Here is a 19,241-nt window from a genome sequence, read left to right as displayed (position 1 = left end):
TCTGGCCCTTTTTAGTTTGACTAAGTAAATACAATTGTAGAGAATATTCTGAGCTAAGGAAGGTTATACAATTACACTCGAGGATCACAAATTTTCATCCCTAATTATCTACTTTTTTGTTTGTTGCATATGTTATGCACGCTTAAGTCACGGTTGGACTCGTGGTCTTCAACCGTGTGGTCATGTATCGATCACTTCCTTATCTTTAGTGTGACTCTTTGTACAACCACGATAAAGACATCTCATGTATTCAGTCAATATGAATCATGGGGCCTTTCAGGGGAGCTAATATATATGCTTCTTTCTATCATGGTCCTAGGATTGTTCACAAACTTCGTACCATGATGCAGATCTATATCAGAATTTTGAATCTTTCGATTTGACCTTTGTCGATGCTTGTGTTTGTCTAATTAAATGCGTCCTTCTGTCTTAATTGTCCCATAGTATAAAACTAGCAATTACAACACAATGCAGCAACTCGACTGGAGACATACCAAAAGGTTTTCGCTAAACATTATGCACCTGAAAAATCGGTTTTGCTAAATATCTGGCTGAAAAAACCATATATAAATCATACTACTTTTGCTAAATTCCAGGCACATGATATATACATTGGTTTTGCTAAGATTTTCTAAATCACTCAGTATGGATATAAAAATCATATATAAATAGGTTTTGCTAAACATCAGACACATGGAAAATAAAATCTTTGCCTCACACACTTTAATGATTTGCCCCGAGTGTGAGACAGGGAGGTCGCGGCGAGCAGTGGACTCCATGGCGAGAGCGAGCCGTGAACTAGCGGGAACTGACGATCGTCGATGGCTAAGAGCGAGTCTGAAACTTGTCTGTTGCAGGTCGAGGGTGCCGGGGTGCTGAAGATCGGAGGGTATGGTTGGGGCAACATCAAGGTCAAGCACGACAGTGGATGGAGGTTGAGGGGAGGAGGAGACAAACGCATTCACACGCCGCTGTCCACTGTGGGCCGGTCGATAGGGCGTGGCAGGTTAGGGTAAGAAAGAGGAAGATGATGATCTAATGGATGTTGAAGAAAGAACCGAAGCTACCCGTTGGATTTTCGTCCGACCATCCACGAATTCAACTTGCGTAAGAAACATTTAATGCCCCCTTCATAAATCGACATGACCATTCAGACTGAATGCAACAAAATAAAATCTAGCATTATTGATCTGAGATTGCAGTATTTGGTGCCACGGTGACATGTGAATGGGAAATCTAGAGGTAGTGAGGCACGCGTGGGACAAGAAGCAGCCTCTCCTTGCGGTGCACATCAAAACCGAATTCCTCCGTCATATCAACGCCTAGGGACCCTTCCGGCAGCTCCTAGTCAAAGTGGTAGATGAGGTTGGCTAGAATGATCTCAAAAGTGATGGCGGCGAAGCTTACACCGGGGCACATCCTTCGCCCACACCGAAACGGTAAGAAACAAAAGTCGTTCCCCATCAAGTCGCAAGCGGCATCCATGGCTTCCTCCATGAACCTCTCGGGCACGAACTCCTCTGTATCCTTCCAGCTGACGACGTCCCTGCCTATCGCCCACACGTTGATGATCACGCGCATCCCAGAGGGTACGGTGTGGCCCTCTACGTCACAGTCCACTGTAGAGAGGTGGGGTATCATGAGAGGCCCAGACAGGTGCAGCCGCATCGCCTCCCTCATCACGACCTTGAGGCAGCTCATGCTTCCCAGGTCGTCCACGGTGACCATCTCTTTTCCCTCGGTCGCGCACCCCCTCACCTCAGCCTGCAACTTGGCCATTGCCTGTGGGTTTCACATCAGCTCCGCCATGGTGTAGTCGAGCACTATTGAGAAGACCTTGATGACGCCTAGAGGGGGGGGGGGGGGTGAATAGGCTATTTAAAAACTTCTTTGGATTTGGATTAAACCTAATGCGAAAATAAACTAAGAGGATACTTGTCAAGCACAAATCCTAAATGCACTAGGCACTGCAACGTGTATCAACAACACGATCTACCAAGATGGACACAATACAGTTACTAACAAGCCCAAGTAAGTTACACAAGCTTACTTGAGCTATATCACACGACAAGTAGGTGAACGACACAAGATACTAGATCACACTATAGCACACGATATATCAAAAGCTGCAAGTGTGAACTTGTGGATATAGAGGGTATGCTTGAATGATTAATATTGTACAAGAAATAGCCAACACAATATAATGAGCACAAACAATATGCAATGTATCTATGCTCAAGTAACACAAGTAAACCACAAGTAAGGAGTTAGGGTTAAGGATAACCAAGGTCACTGAGACGAATATGTATCCCGATGTTCACTTCCTTGGAGGGAAGCTAGTCACCGTTAGAGAGGTGGATGTTACCACGAAGGCACACCAACGCCACGAAGGCTCACCCTATTCTCCCTTTGAGATAACACCACGAAGGTGTTTCTCAACCACTAGTGGTAAGCCTTTGAGTGGCTTCCAAACACTCACAAACTTTTCCGGGGGAAATCACACAGATTGATTCCTCTCCGAAGAACTACTACCGCCTAGGAGTCTCCAACCTCCAAGAGTAACAAGATCACGGGGAATGCTCAAAACTTGCTCAAATCTCAAATAGCTTGGGTTGAGAGGAGGAGAGGGAGACGATCTATCTTTTGATTGGAACAACTCTCAAAGGGGCTCACAAATGCTCTTAGGATCTAAGATTTGGTGTGAGCAAATGTGTGTGAGGTAGAAATGTGTTCTTATGAGGATAAGGCTGTGTTAGGCACCCTCTCACGAAGTGGGAGGGGGGGGGGTATATATAGTGGGGAGAGTAAAACAACCGTTGGGGACACTTTAAGTCAGACAGAGGTCGGACATCCGGCAGTTCACGGATGTCCGGGCGTCCACAAGGAGTCAGACGTCCGACAGGGGTCGGTCGTCCGAGGGATGTAAATATATCTGGAACCACTGTGTAGTTGAACAGGGACCGGACGTCCGGAGAAAGCCGGAAATCCGAGTTATTCGACTCAAACTTCTCTCGTGCAAGATTCTGGATTTCTGAAAGTGGACGGACGTCCGGCCCTCGGACGTCCGGAGGGAGCAGGAAGTCCGAGTTATATGGCTCAAGTTTCTCTGGTGCAAAGCTCCGGATTTCCGAAGCTGGTCGGACGTCCGGCCCTCGGACGTCCGGAGGGAGCCGGAAGTCCGAGTTATATGGCTCAAGTTTCTCTGGTGCATAGTTCCGGATTTCCGAAGCTGGTCGGACGTCTGGAGGAAACCGGAAGTCCGAGTTATATGGCTGTGATTTCTCTGGTATAGGATTCCGGATTTCCGAAGCAGTCGGTCGTCCAGAGGAAGCCGGATGTCCGAGGCATGTGTGCTGTTTTCAGATAACAGCAGAGCAGTGGGGATGTGGTCTGAGCAGAACAGTGGAGATGTAGTTTGAGCAAGTTCATCGCAAAACCTATGATCCCCTCTTAATAGTGCGGGATCCCTAAGGACTCAAGAATCATAAAAGGGTACTGATGATCCATACTTGAGTGTATACTTTTATTCGCTGATCATCACTCCGCACAACTGACGTCAAAGGAACTGATACCTTTGAGTTAGCCCTTTCACTTGAGCTTGATGTTGTTGTTCCTTCTTGGCTCAATTTGAAAGCAAGACATGATGAAGTTTTCAAGTAGCTCTCCCATACACAATGTGGAAATCCTAGCTTATCTATTCATCTTCATTTGTCCACCATGTGAACATCCACAAGAATCAAGCATGTAGTGCTCAGGAATGCTTATCTTGATCTTGTCCTTGTTAGCACATGAGCTTGTCCTTATCAAGACATGATCATTAACAATAGTTTCAATGATATATTCGTGCTGATCCACTTGAACTTGCACACCACAATCTTGATGACGATCACCACTTGACGTCATCCTTCATGGGTTGTATGAGATCTTCCTTTTGACGCAAGCCCATGGAAGCACACCTAACCCCCACATAGGACTCTCACAAAGACCCTGGGTTAGTACACAAACACGTAATGGACAATGCTTACCATACCATGGGATCACTTGATCCCTCTCGGTACATCTTATACGCTTTGTGTGTTGATCATCTTGATTTACTCTTTGTTTGGGATCTTGATCAACCTAGTGTCTCTATGACCATTCTTTGGATAATACCTTGAATACCATCTTGGTCATCATATAAACTCCTTGAACCAAACAGATGGACTTCAAGAAGTGCCTATGAACAAATCCTATAAATATAACTTAAGGCAACCATTAGCCCATAGGAATTGTCATCAATTACCAAAACCACATATGGAGATATATGCTCTAACAATCTCCCCCATTTTGGTAATTGAAGACAACCACTTCAAGAGAGTTTATATAAGGAAATAAGCATAACCAAGCGCACACATACAAGGTAATAATGCATGCGTGCAAGATGTAAATGCTTACGCAATAAAAGCAAAACCCTCTAAACATATCCAAAGTAAACTCTCTAAACTTCTCCCCCATTGGCATCGATTGCCAAAATGGACGAAAAGTTTAGAAAGCCAATATAGTAGGTGGTCCTCCAAAAAGTGTGTACTTCTCAGCAAATGAGTGCAGAGAAATACACAAATACAATGATAAGTAGTTGGAGGAAAACAAACTATATTGAGGACCCAAAGATTGCAAATAAAAGGATCGTATGCCACAAAGACATACAAAAATAGAGGCAAGCAATCAAAAGTTTCCAGATGGAACAAACAATCATATGGTTCTTCGAACCACATGAATAAAAGATATTATGATAAAGGCAATAGAGTGTTTTATCAAAAACTAGAGAAGCTCCCCATGATTTGTGCACTAATACGAGATTTTTGTATTTGATACAGGTGCACAAAATAGGATCGTTGCTCCCCCAAAATGAATAAAAACACACAGCGAGTGCAAGAAGATAGATGAGACAATAAGCATATCAATTGCACAAAACAAATGGTTGAACAACATGTAAAAGAAGCAACTTAAGAATAGGCTCAACCAAAGTAATGTGCGTGAGTCATGGCAAAACACTTGAGAAGACTAAGACAAGGATGAGCATTACTCATCAACATAGTCTTGATGAAATGAGATACAAAGTGCAAGACATATCATTCCCACACACACATACTAGAAAATGGGTTCACAAGCTTACTAATAAACAAAATAAGAGCCAACACTTGTGACAACCCATTGTGAAGATAGGAAGTAAGAACCTTGTCAAGAGGAGGGATACTAATTGAAATGGCAAAACCCTCATCAAGACAAGCATGAGGAAAAATAATCTTCACGACCAAAGAGTGCATCAAGATGTAGGAAAATAAGATACGCACTCAAAACAAATCCTTTCACGAAGCCACCAAAAACTGAAAAAGGAAATGCAACGATGGACGTGAAAGAAAAGAGGATATCAATTATAGATGTAACTTCTCTCATGTGTAAAAGATTCTAAGTAGAAGACAATCATGATGATATATATCCACAAAGAAGGATGTACACACGAAATGGTTACAAGAAGGAACAAACTAGATATCCAAAAGGAAGTCATAAATATATCAATGAGATCTTTTGCTTGGAAGCATAGCACATGACCTAATATTTTCTTATTGTACAATATGAACTTCCAACATACGAACATCAAAGACATCCCAACTAGTAGTAAGACATCATCGTTCGGATGCTTTGAGAAAGCAAACAAGTACTACAAGAACGAATCAAGAGATTCATGCCATGATGCAACCTGGAAAAGAAAAGATAGGTTGGGGCCTTTGCAAGAAAAGAATGCATGAAGTGGATACTTATTACCGAGACAACATTGGATTGATGTAGTAGATAGTTGTTCTTTGATCATCCTAACTTGGCTCCAATAATCACATGGTCTCAACACCTTCCTTATAGGTGAGCCGAGCATCCAATGCATCTCCAGTTGTTCCTGGAACAGCAAAACAAACAAAATGGTGCCCAAACTCATTGGGACCAAAGAGTTAGAAAACCAGCAATACATAGGACAAACTCCACATACATATGTGCATATAGATATGAATTTGAATTTCATGCACACTTTAGCCAATTTATCACAAGGTGGAGTTTCCCCTATATATTGGGTCAAAGAAGGAAAGCAAGCAAAAGAAGTTGTATATAGTAGATATGCATGCTCAAGACTCTCAAGAATCAACTCAACACAAAGTTGATAAGTTACCAAAAGACAAGGTATCAAGTGATAATAAGATCCTAAACAAAAAAAGAACTATCACTTGAAGGATATCAATTAAAAGATACCTCAAGGAATGAGATATGCATTAACACATGCCAAATAAAAGGAAACAAGAAACCAATTGAAGGAAAACAAACACGAGGTATCTAATTTCCAAAAGAGAGCTAGGTTCCAACAAACCAAGCCCTCGACAAATTTTCATGATGGCACAAAGCATCATAAAGAGCAAGACTTGCCTCCCATCAACACACACTTGATGGGGATCAAATGATTTTATGATGGGTGAATAAAGAGAGTGTTCTAAAGAAAATAGGATAGCTCCCCCAAGGGACGTGCATTATATAGAATTTGCATTTAAATACAAAATGCACACGATGGGATCATCACGTTCTCTATATCTATAAAAACACTAGACATGTTAAAATAGAACCATAAGAGGCAAGGAAGACAAACAAAACACAAAATCCAATGTAAAGACGATTAGCAATTCCTATCACATGATGGGAATACCAATTGTCAAGGACAAGAAGTATTTTGGAAGTGATACTCATTGATAGATCGAAAATATATCCAAGATCATCTTTACCCATAAAACGCAAGCAAATGACACTTGTAGAGCTAACATGCCACCTAGGAACAAGATAATTTACAATATCAACACTAAGTGGCAACACCTCAAATGTACACATTTTCTAGTTTTGTAATATGCACATAGCATATTACTCCCCCATAATGTGATAAACCAACAATATTAACAAGTGGCAAATTAAAACCAACAAGAGATACTTAATGGACCATATAGAATTTGAATTTCTCATGAGTAAGACATACCACATAGAAACTAGATAATCTTGAAATATCAAAACTAAGTGGTATTCCCCATGTATACACATTTATAGGATTGTGAGGTGTGCAAAGCACATCACTCCCCCACAATGGGATAATCCATTAATATCTCACAAGAGCCAACAAAAATACAAACAAGATGCAAAAAGGCTCAATACAAGACTCACATGTACATGATATGCAAACCAACATACACATACTCGATTACTCAAGATAAGCAAGTTGGAAGCACAACATATACAAACACATGCAAGGTACAAAACCACAACATGCAAAGAGGCAAGCACCTAACAATGTAAACAGTTTAAGTATAAGTTACCGTAAGGAGGTACATTGTATATAAGATAGAAACTCAATAATCCAAATGACTTGGCTTGAGATAATATGAATGATGAAGACCCCTTAATTCTTCATTATGTATCCAAGTCTCTAATGTCCTGCATAGTCACCTATTGATCAAGTTTGAGCTTGTTGGTCCCCAACTACGTTGGGTCCTAAGAGGTTAATCACAATAGGCTTGGCAACCCAAATGGTTCTTTTCTTGACACCATTTTGAGTACCAACAAACTTGGCAAACACATTGCCAACCTTATCCTTCCCAAGGGAATAGATATCATCAATAGTGATTGGGTTGGATAAGTTACCTCTTGTGCAAGACGAAGCGACGTGACCCTTCTCACGACATAAGTAGAAACATCTACCCTTTGCTTTCTTCCCAGTTGATTTCTCACCTCGGGGAGTGTTGGCTTGGGTCTTATTGGGAAGAGGCCTTCCTTCAACTTGTAGCTGAATATGTGATTGAGTTTGTGGCTGCTTCCCTTGTTGCTTGTGACTTTGAGACTTCGTCTTCAGAGGGCAAGATCTAACATGGTGCCCTTTAACTTTGCACTTGAAGCAAATGATTTTGGCCGAATTATTGACTTGTTCTAGGCCCCTATTATTCTTGTTTGAGTTTACTCCAACATCATTTTTGTCATTCAGAGATGTTTGCTCACACAGGACGTTGTTGAGTGTGGACATCCCTTCATGACACTGTTCCAAGTCTTTCTTCAAAGAAGTGACTTGGGACTTGAGCTCTTCGATTTCCTCTGCACGGTTAGTATCAATGCAAGTACTAGAGGAAGTGTAAGCTTCAATGTTAGAGCAACAAGGCAAGGAAAGTAATTCATCACACGAGGTAGCGGCATTATGAGTAGACGAATTACGAGGACTAGCACATGGAAATATAGTACTTTGACTAGAAGTAGTGCCATTGTCCACATGAGGCTCACTTGATGTTACCTTGGTGATGATAGCCTCATGAGCTAACTTTTGCACATTATAGGATGTTAGAAGATCGGCATGAGAGCTTGTGAGCATTACATGGTTTTCTTCCAACTTCCCATAATTGCTAGTTAGTAAATCAAGTTGAGCACGTAGCTCAATATTCTCCTTCAATGTTGATACTTCAAATGAGGTAGAGTTAGATGTAAAAGTATCATCAACAATATGAGAGGAGTAAGTAGCAAATAGAGACTTCTCATGAGTAGATTGAAGCTCCTCATAGATCTTAGAGGTTTTGATGAGCTCTCCCTTGACATTATTGCATTCAAGGAGAAGGACCTCAAAATCCTTTTTAAGTTTATCATGAGCAACTTCAATCTCTCCTTTTGAAGATCTTAAGTCTCTACATGCTTGATGACTCTTCTCAAGTTCATGTTCAAGTTGTTCACTTTTAGCTTGTTCATGATTAAGTGAATCATTACAATTTTCAAAGTAAGCAAGAACATCTTGGAATCTTTGAAGAGCATTATTTTTAGCTTTGTGAAGAATTTTACTGATCATATAGATATTTTCAGTCAAGTCATCATCATCATCCTCATCGCAAATATCATCGTTATTGCACAGGGAAGATGATACCTCATTATTACCTCTTGCCATGAGGCACATGTGAACTGGAGGAGTTGATGATGATTCTTTTGGTGAATCAGATTCTTCATTAGTCAAAAGTACTTCATATTTATTGATTTCCCCTAAATGATTAGTCATAGAGCAACTAGGGAGAAACAAGATATTTTGATCAAGAGGACACGGGAAAGCAGGCATATCACCACATGCATTTGTCGAGGGATGTTTAGGTGAAATGCATGACCTATCAGCACAATAATTTACACTATGTGTGGTGCTAGATATGCTCGTGTCCATAGAGGCTATGGCATTTTCATCAACATATATTTTTTCACTCACCATGTCATTACCTTGTGAGATTGAAGATGCACAGGTGTGCAAGCAATCAGATATGGAAGTAGTGGTGGACTCTTTAAGATCGAAAAGAGTGAAGAGCTCATGCACGAACTCCTTCATCATAATACCGTCTTCATCAAGATTGGACCCACCATATATATCTTCAAGTTTAGTCCAAATTCATGAGCTGACTTGCAAGTCGAGATAGACTTAAACACTTCAGGACTTATGGTTCGATGGATGGCAAGAAAAGCCTCACAATCAAGATACATTTCATTAGTAGATGAAGATGCACCATCCTTTTTGTCGGCAATCCCTACAAGAACAATTCTTAAAGTATTTGGGCCCATGGCCCGAAAGTGATGAAGCATACGAATTCTCCATAGGGTATAATTTGTGCCATCAAAGTCAAAGGTGTCATTGTGCACTAATCCAATAGTCGACATCGATACTCTCTAGGTCGTGAAACCTAATTAAAGAGAGACCTTGCTCTGATACCAATTGAGAAGATCTCGATGACGCCTAGAGGGGGGGGTGAATAGGCTATTTAAAAACTTCTTTGGATTTGGCTTAAACCTAATGCGGAAATAAACTAAGAGGATACTTGTCAAGCACAAATCCTAAATGCACTAGGCACTGCAACGTGTATCAACAACACGATCTACCAAGATGGACACAATACAGTTACTAACAAGCCCAAGTAAGTTACACACACTTACTTGAGCTATATCACACGACAAGTAGGTGAACGACACAAGATACTAGATCACACTATAACACACGATATATCAAAAGCTACAAGTGTGAACTTGTGGATATAGAGGGTATGCTTGAACGATTAATCTTGTACAAGAAATAGCCAACGCAATATAATGAGCACAAACAATATGCAATGTATGTATGCTCAAGTAACACAAGTAAACCATAAGTAAGGAGTTAGGGTTAAGGATAACCAAGGTCACTGAGACGAAGATGTATTCCGATATTCACTTCCTTGGAGGGAAGCTAGTCACCGTTAGAGAGGTGGATGTTACCACAAAGGCACACCAACGCCACGACGACTCACCCTATTCTTCCTTTGAGATAACACCACGAAGGTGTTTCTCAACCACTAGTGGTAAGCCTTTGAGGTGGCTTCCAAACCCTCACAAACTTTTCCGGGGGAAATCACACAGATTGATTCCTCTCCGAAGAACTCCTACCGCCTAGGAGTCTCCAACCTCCAAGAGTAACAAGATCACGGGGAATGCTCAAAACTTGCTCAAATCTCAAATAGCTTGGGTTGAGAGGAGGAGAGGGAGACGATCTATCTTTTGATTGGAACAACTCTCAAAGGGGCTCACAAATGCTCTTGGGATCTAAGATTTGGTGTGAGCAAATGTGTGTGAGGTAGAAATGTGTTCTTATGAGGATAAGGCTGTGTTAGGCACCCTCTCACGAAGTGGAAGGGGGGGGGAATATATAGTGGGGAGAGTAAAGCAGTCGTTGGGGACACTTTAAGTCAGACAGGGGTCGGACATCCGGCACTTCACGGATGTCCGGGCGTCCACAAGGAGTCGGACGTCCGACAGGGGTCGGTCGTCCGAGGGATGTAAATATATCTGGAACCACTGTGTGGTTGAACAGGGACCGGACGTCCGGAGAAAGCCGGAAGTCCGAGTTATTCAACTCAAACTTCTCTGGTGCAAGATTCCCGATTTCTGAAAGTGGACGGACGTCCGGCCCTCGGACGTCCGGAGGGAGCCGGAAGTCTGAGTTGTATGGCTCAAGTTTCTCTGGTGCAAAGCTCCGGATTTCCGAAGCTGGTCGGACGTCCGGCCCTCGGACGTCCGAAGGGAGCCGGAAGTCCGAGTTATATGGCTCAAGTTTCTCTGGTGCATAGTTTCGGATTTCCGAAGCTGGTCGGACGTCCGGGCCTCGGACGTCTGGAGGGAGCCAGAAGTCCGAGTTATATGGCTCTGATTTCTCTGGTATAGGAATCCGGATTTCCGAAGCAGTCGGTCGTCCGGCCCTCGGACGTCCGGAGGAAGCCGGATGTCCGAGGCATTTGTTCTGTTTTCAGATAACAGCAGAGCAGTGGAGATGTGGTCTGAGCAGAACAGTGGAGATGTAGTTTGAGCAAGTTCATCGCAAAACCTGTGATCCCCTCTTAATAGTGCGGGATCCCTAAGGACTCAAGAATCATAAAGGGTACTGATGATCCATACTTGAGTGTATACTTTTATTCGCTGATCATCACTCCGCACAACTAACGTCAAAGGAACTGATACCTTTGAGTTAGCCCTTTCACTTGAGCTTGATGTTGTTGTTCCTTCTTGGCTCAAGTTGAAAGCAAGACATGATGAAGTCTTCAAGTAGCTCTCCCATACTCAATGTGGAAAGCCTAGCTTATGTATTCATCTTCATTTGTCCACCATGTGAACATCCACAAGAATCAAGCATGTAGTGCTCAGGAATGCTTATCTTGATCTTGTCCTTGTTAGCACATGAGCTTGTCCTTATCAAGACATGATCATTAACAATAGTTTCAATGATATATTCGTGCTGATCCACTTGAACTTGCACACCACAATCTTGATGAAGATCACCACTTGACGTCATCCTTCATGGGTTGTATGAGATCTTCCTTTTGACGCAAGCCCATGGAAGCACACCTACCTCCCACATAGGACTCTCACAAAGACCATGGGTTAGTACACAAACACGTAATGGACAATGCTTACCATACCATGGGATCACTTGATCCCTCTCGGCACATCTTATACGGTTTGTGTGTTGATCATCTTGATTTACTCTTTGTCTGAGATCTTGATCAACCTAGTGTCTCTATGACCATTCTTTGGATAATACCTTGAATACCATCTTGGTCATCATATAAACTCCTTGAACCCAACAGATGGACTTCAAGAAGTGCCTATGGACAAATCCTATAAATATAACTTAAGGCAACCATCAGCCCATAGGAATTGTCATCAATTACCAAAACCACATATGGAGATATATGCTCTAACAACTAGGTACGTCGTGTCTGTCCCGGCTTCAAACATGTCCTACGAAGATTTGAGCAATCAGTTAGAGTAGTTCTGTGGGTGTGAAACGTGTGCAATGGCAAACTAATTAATGGAACTTGTACACACACTAGTTAAATGTTCGTGCGTGCGTTGCCATGACATATGAAATATGATATGAAAAGATTCCTTGACAAAATGATCGCATGGATTTTAGATATTATTCGCATCGATTTTTTATTGAATATATTTCATGAAGAAAACAATGTCAAAGGTAATTGACAATCTATGAGCATGGGCAAACTTGTTTTGAATGTAGATAATAACTAAAACATTCATAGAATTAGCACATTCGTTAAAACACCATAGACACAAACACGTGTCTATGTAAGGAGTACCATGGTACAGTAAAAACCTCGTAGTATTTTATTTTACCCGTGGCAACACACAGGTTTACATATAACAACGATTAATTTTTCCCCTCGCCAAAACATATTGCAATGTAAAATTCATGTTATAAATATATAGCCACAACATATGGCAAAATACAGTAAACAAATCAATGGAGATGAACAAATAAATTTTGATAAAAAATACAGTCTGACCGCAGGTGTGTAGAGACAAGACCATTTTTGTTATCTAGATTATTAACTTCTCACTTGAGGCACTTGAGAATTTGTCGTACATCATATGTGATGTTGTCTTCAGCTTCATTCACATGATAGTCGAGCAAGTGTATCAAAAAATTCTTTCTTCAGCCCATAACCATCCTACATGAGCAATGTATCTCATTAGCATGCAATTATGCTTGAAACTTTTTTATTAATATGTGCTATAGAACACTCACTGTGCAAATTGGATGAACAAATTTGTTACCATACCATGAGAGCATTAAATGAAAAACAAAATAACCAGATTCATACGTGTAGATGAATACACTATCATTATTTTGGGAGTTAATGACAATGAATATAGAATGTGCATAGTGATTTTCATAGTAACTGACCGATCTAGGCTCGTTGGAACATCAATTGCTGATTTACGTGGCTAGAAAAAAATATCGTACTTCCAACCGATTGTGCTAATTCGAGTGCATCATTCATGTAGAATGAAATCCTTTGGAATTTTAGTGCATATCTCTCCGAGAATAAGGATGGAAAAAGAGGGTCCATAATAGATACTTGACGAGCATGTTTGTTGATCGCGAACAAGATGTAGTGGATGTAGTGGCCAAGAAATGTATGAGGAAGCAAAATGTACAATCAACACTCATTAAGAATAAACAATAATCACGACAACCATATAAAATAGATCAAACTTACCAAATTACATGGTGAGATGTTACGATCTATCTCAGTCCAATTATGAAGCAATGTTGCTAGCGCCTTAATATCTGGTTGAATCCGCGAATCTAGATCTCGTGCGAAAGCAAGAGCGGCCTCGGTCACAACCGTCTGAATGAAAAATGGTTAAGAAACATGATGGTGACAATGATAATATAATGTGTGATTGTGGTAACTCACAGAAAATTGTAGATCCATATAGCGCATCGGAGGATCTACCACTAGTAAGGCCTTGTCACATGCAAGTATACATATAACTATGTTGAAACAATCAATGTCTAGCGGCTGGTCCCTGCGGAGTATACCTTGAAATCTTCTGAGACTTAATCCTATCGGATGAGGTTTAGAGCTACGCACCCACTCCTTCCTGTAGGTAACAGTTAATAATTGTAACATAATAATAGTGTATGTTGTAACTTTATACTTTTTAGACATGCTGCTTACTCCAACGAATCAACATCATTAATTGACATGATGTCGTTGCATATTTTGTCAACTAAATCATGCGGGTCTATGCCCATGATGGGGTCGGAAGGGGGCTTTTGTATTCGGCTCCATCAGGTGAATCTTGCCGCTTACGCTTTCGATCATCGAGTAACTCAACATCAGAATCATATACTTTTTCTTCATTGTCAGGCTGATGGTATATTGGACTTCCTTTTAAGTTATTAAGTTTTGTCTCCAATAGTATGACAGCTAATTTTTGTCAAAGTTCTTTCATGTCCACCTGCATATAGCAATTAAAAATAATTCGTTAAAAATCACCATTTGAAATGAAATCCGATATTTTAAAAAAAGAGACACCTGAGTGAATTGATCGGACAAAAGATCTCCTGTCCAATACTCCATAAAATTTAACATAAACATCCACATGACGTGCTGGAATATTGAAATATTTCTTAAGGCTCTTATCTCAATATAAATAAAGTATTTAAACAAGTAATAATGTTCATTGTACATGTCTCCATGCATCGTCAAATGTATCTATTACCTCAATGTTTTGGCCACAAAATAAGACCATATTTGTGTACAAAATTCATTATTCACAAGACTTACTATTCTATCTATTATAAATTTCTCTATAATTCAATTCAGCGTATGAGATATGTTCATCATACCCATCTGTTTGAAGTGTCTCTTAGAACTGTTCTACGACTGTGCAATTCATAATATCGAGGTCCTGCCACCTATCACCTCTCTTAAACTCTGGCATATCACATCGATTTTTATGTGCTTGTCAAGCCCTTGTATCTACTAAATGGAAAAAAGTCACCACGTATTAGGTACATGAAATGTAATGTCTAGGGAAAGAAACACATGAAGTAGACATTTACTGTCATAGTGAGGTCACTTCGGCTCATGCCAATTCCAAGCGAGTCCAATAAATGTACCTCTCGTTTCTTCGCATTGAGGACCGATAGATACCAGTGGCATTTTCTAATGTTAATTGGAAGGAATATCTAAACCAATAAATATTATATAACACGTAATGACTCTCACGTAAAACAAAGTGCTGCATCATTATATGTAAATGCAGTGAGTTAAGACTGACCATGTCATGCTCCAAAAAAAGTATTTACTCATTTTACAATGTGGCGATGTGTTGCCGGGTCTATCTCATCTTTCTTTAGCAGGAAAGACACAAACGTGCTTGCAATGTGTACCTTTCCACCCGCTCTATCTTGTAGATGCTCCTGGGCACTAATGCAATATATGTATGCATTTATTACCTATAGTTTCGAAGATAGAATACATTTAAATATTATTAATACACGTATCATGCAAAAAATAGAATACATTTCTGTTAGTTTAAAAGAGTTTGTGTGGTTTGACTTACATCATCATGCAAAAAAACATCATCGTACGTAAGGCATCTCATCTCAGCATTTGATAATAATGCATCATTGATCTGCACCAACTTAGTATTTGAATGTAAGGGCATGATTGATTTAATAATCAAAATATCGCGTGGGTGCAAATATAATGTGTCATGGGACGACATGAAGCCAAATTAGTAGATCATAAAAAGGACTAATATAATGAAAATGTTGATAATCACCGTAAAAGTAAGTACCTTGTGGTGTAATATTTGTATTTGCTCTTTTTGGTTTGGTATAATGTGTATTGGATATATCTTTATGTTGTATAGTACTTGTTGAGTTTTTGTTCTCTTCCAATGACATATTCGTCGGGCTTTTATCGGTATGTTCTTTTTGATGGTCCACGATATCCATATCTATCACCTTCGGGTTCTTGTTGGTAGATTTATTTTGATGGTCATCAATATCTGTATCTATGACTGACACATCCTGCAAAAATAAAATATATATAATATCATTTTTTTCGAGTTACAGTATCATAATTCATATGCAACTTACAAAATAAAAGAATAAAAAGTTTGAGAACTAATAAATTTGGTAGCCATGACATACCTTAATATGTTATAATATATACTCCAGCTTTGCAACAAAAAACAATTCTACAACCGAAACTACTGCACTTACGACATGCCCCTTCCAATTTTCAGACGATGAACTATCCAGCGGTAGCTGAACTTTTATGATTCAGTCACGTATAGACGTACAGTTCGACTGCTATAGGCAAAAATTCAGCTAAAGTTCTACAGACTTGTCCGATCTTTTTTTAGGCAAAAAATCACAATGGCCAAGTCTACAAAATAGCAGCCATGCTTAATTGGGCCTAAACAATTCTGCCTACGTCCCTTCCATGTTTGAGCCAATTTCACAGTTGTAGTTTCTCAACAACAAAAACTCCCACGACTACAGAAAAAATTAGGACAAGTTTATTTGAATGCCCACAATCCTTTCATGCCCGTGCCTGCCAAGGATACTCAAAATACACTTAAAAGATAAGGCTACCGGCTCTTCCACAAACAACAAACCGGAACAATTTTATTAGGGCCCGATCTCACTCTCTCTTCACTCATCAGTCACCACTCATCCCATTCCCCATCCCCTTCCCCTCCCGTGCTATCCACTCACCATCTCATCTGTGCTGCTGCCGGCGCGCCATGGCGCACGCCTTCCGACGCTGTGACTGACACCTTCCGGAGCAACAGTGCAACCCCCTCCTCTCCTTATGGCGCGGCTGCGCCGTCGTCAGCCTTCCACCCCCACCCCCACCCCCACCACTTCGTGTTGTCCTGCGAGATCCGGGTGCAGCGCTCTCGCAGACGAGCCTGAAGTCGGCGGCACCCACGTGGGGCGCCTTCTGCCCCGCGCCCCCCCGCTGCGCGGCTCCAGGCCAGTCGGCCTCTTCTGCTGGCAATGCCCGGCGACTAACGCGCGTTCGGCGTCCGTGCGATCGGCCTCTTCTGCTGGCAACGCCCGGCGACTCACACGCGCCGTGCAGCGCGAGGACACCCTGCAACAAGTCGTGCTCGCCGGGATGGGCGGAGACCAAGCAAGAACGGATGGATCTTACCTTGTCACGGACAGCTCCCCTTCTCCCTCCGCGTCCTGCATCGTCGGTGAAGTTCGATCTTGGAGGTAAGCAAAAATCCTCGATGGCAGATTGAGTCTCTCTTATATATACACGCTTTGAAGGTAGCTAGATGAGTAGTATCGGCATACAGTTAGGACCAGGTTGTTTGGATAAGGAGTTTTTGCCTATTTTGTTTCACATGAACTCGTTTAAAGCTCTAACCACCAGAAATTAATTAGTGACACAAAAGAATAGATTTCTATCAAACATTATAATATTTTTTCTACGGAACTTAAATCAAAAGCGTGCAAGATATCAACCCTTGCAGAGTCCATATCAAATTAAATGATGCAATTGGCTTCAGCTATAGGATGATTGGTAATTGTATATGTTGCTGCAGGTGCAAACCTTGTCCAAAGTTCATCACAAGAATCTCGTGACTCTACAAGGATATTGCCAGAACAAGAAGTGCCTAGCTCTCGTTTATGACTTCATGCCAAGAGGAAAGGGCAGTGCTCTGCGCCGACGCACCGGCCGAACCGTTCGGCCGGCCACACGCGGGCCACCCGATCCGCCAGCTGCATGCCGGCCGCACCGTTAGATCTCCATGCAGCAAAATTCTCTCGATGCAACAAATTACGTCCATGATGCATCAATTTTCATCCACGGCTGCAACAAAAATATAGTTGTAGCAAAAAAATATCAACGTGGTCGTAACAAAAAAAATGAAGCTGATGATGCGTGGTAGCAAAACAAAAAAAGGGTTGTAGCAAAACAATCCGGTGAACTCGGGTTGCAACTCTGATGAACGTGTATGCAACTTTTTTAGTGAACGGTTGCAGAAAAAAAGGATACCGGTTGTAGCAAAAATTAACACGGTTGTAGCAACAAACAAAAACACCGGTTGTAGCCAAAAATCCGACGAACTCGAGTTGCAACCAAACATGGATGCAACTTTTTTAGTGGACAGTTGTAACAAATGGAAAATGCTTGTAGCAAATTTGAACACTAGTTACAGCAAATTTAAACGAGATAAAAGTTGCATGCCTAATCATCTCACGCACGGGTCACACGCGACCGGACGAAGCATTCGGCCGGCGCGCCGTGGCGAAATGTTTCCCCAGAGGAAATCTTCAACAACTTTTAAGAGAAGGTTTTCTCTCCACTATTTCAAAAATTTCTATCAAGCATAGTTGACTTAGATAATGTTCTATTCCATTCAAAATCAACTACTACACATAGACCCACACGCCAATAGCTTTCATTAACAACTTGGAAGCCACCTACCACCAAATTTTATATTGTGCGTTACCGCATAATATAAAGTTTTGCACGACCTAGACCTAGAGTAAGTTCAAAAAACTCAGATTAAATAAATCTGACTTTGACACCCTAGACCCTATTGTACACATGAGTATTTTTTTGGTTAAAACCTGATTTTTTTTGTTAAAGGTGTGGTTGAGCTCATAGACTGCTATTACCGCTGCTAATCAATACACTTGAGTTGGTGGACCTAGTTCTTCTTAGAGCTTTTCTTGTTTGGAGAATTCTTCTTAGAATTATCAATTGTCAAATTCATAATCATGGGATGGCCATAGATACTTGGCTAACAAATTGGAGCACCACAATTACATATCTCTACTCAGTCATGATTATGACTCAATAGTTACATATTTAAAACCCGTAAGAAACAAAGCTATGACAGAAGTACATATTCGAAGAATACTTTAATAGCTTGGTTCTTCAGTTAATAAAAAAACTTTGTTAAATCGAAGGAAATGCACTTACCTCTCGAAGATGAAAGTGCCTATTTTTTAAGGGCACCAATATTACAAATTTGAAGTCTGACTGCGTGTTAATGGCAGGACACCTACATGGATTATATCGACAAGCTCAACGGCCACAATGAACCCGCTGTTGTCGACTATATGGAGGACATCTATAAGTACTACAAGGCAGCAATGGTAGCTACAATCTGAGTTGTTGTCACATTTGATTACAAACAACACATGCATTTGGACATCCTGAGCATTTTTAATAAAGATCCACACGATTCATATATCCTTAATATCAAAACAACCTAAATTTTGGCAACAAGACAATAGTTAGAATTTTTGTTCTTCTTTATCAAGTCACTGTCCATGCATCTTTCTCGTGCATTTG

General features: G+C 40.9%; 1 pseudogene; it reads right to left on the bottom strand.

Annotated features, from left to right (window-relative positions):
• Positions 1-1,236: 1,236 nt before the first annotated feature.
• LOC123450701 overlaps positions 1,237-19,241 on the bottom strand; it is a 35,933-nt pseudogene continuing 17,928 nt past the window's right edge.

This window comes from Hordeum vulgare, chromosome 4H (genome assembly GCF_904849725.1).
Source record: "Hordeum vulgare subsp. vulgare chromosome 4H, MorexV3_pseudomolecules_assembly, whole genome shotgun sequence".
NCBI classification, from domain to species: domain Eukaryota; kingdom Viridiplantae; phylum Streptophyta; class Magnoliopsida; order Poales; family Poaceae; genus Hordeum; species Hordeum vulgare.
This window is presented reverse-complemented; position numbering and strand designations above follow the sequence as displayed.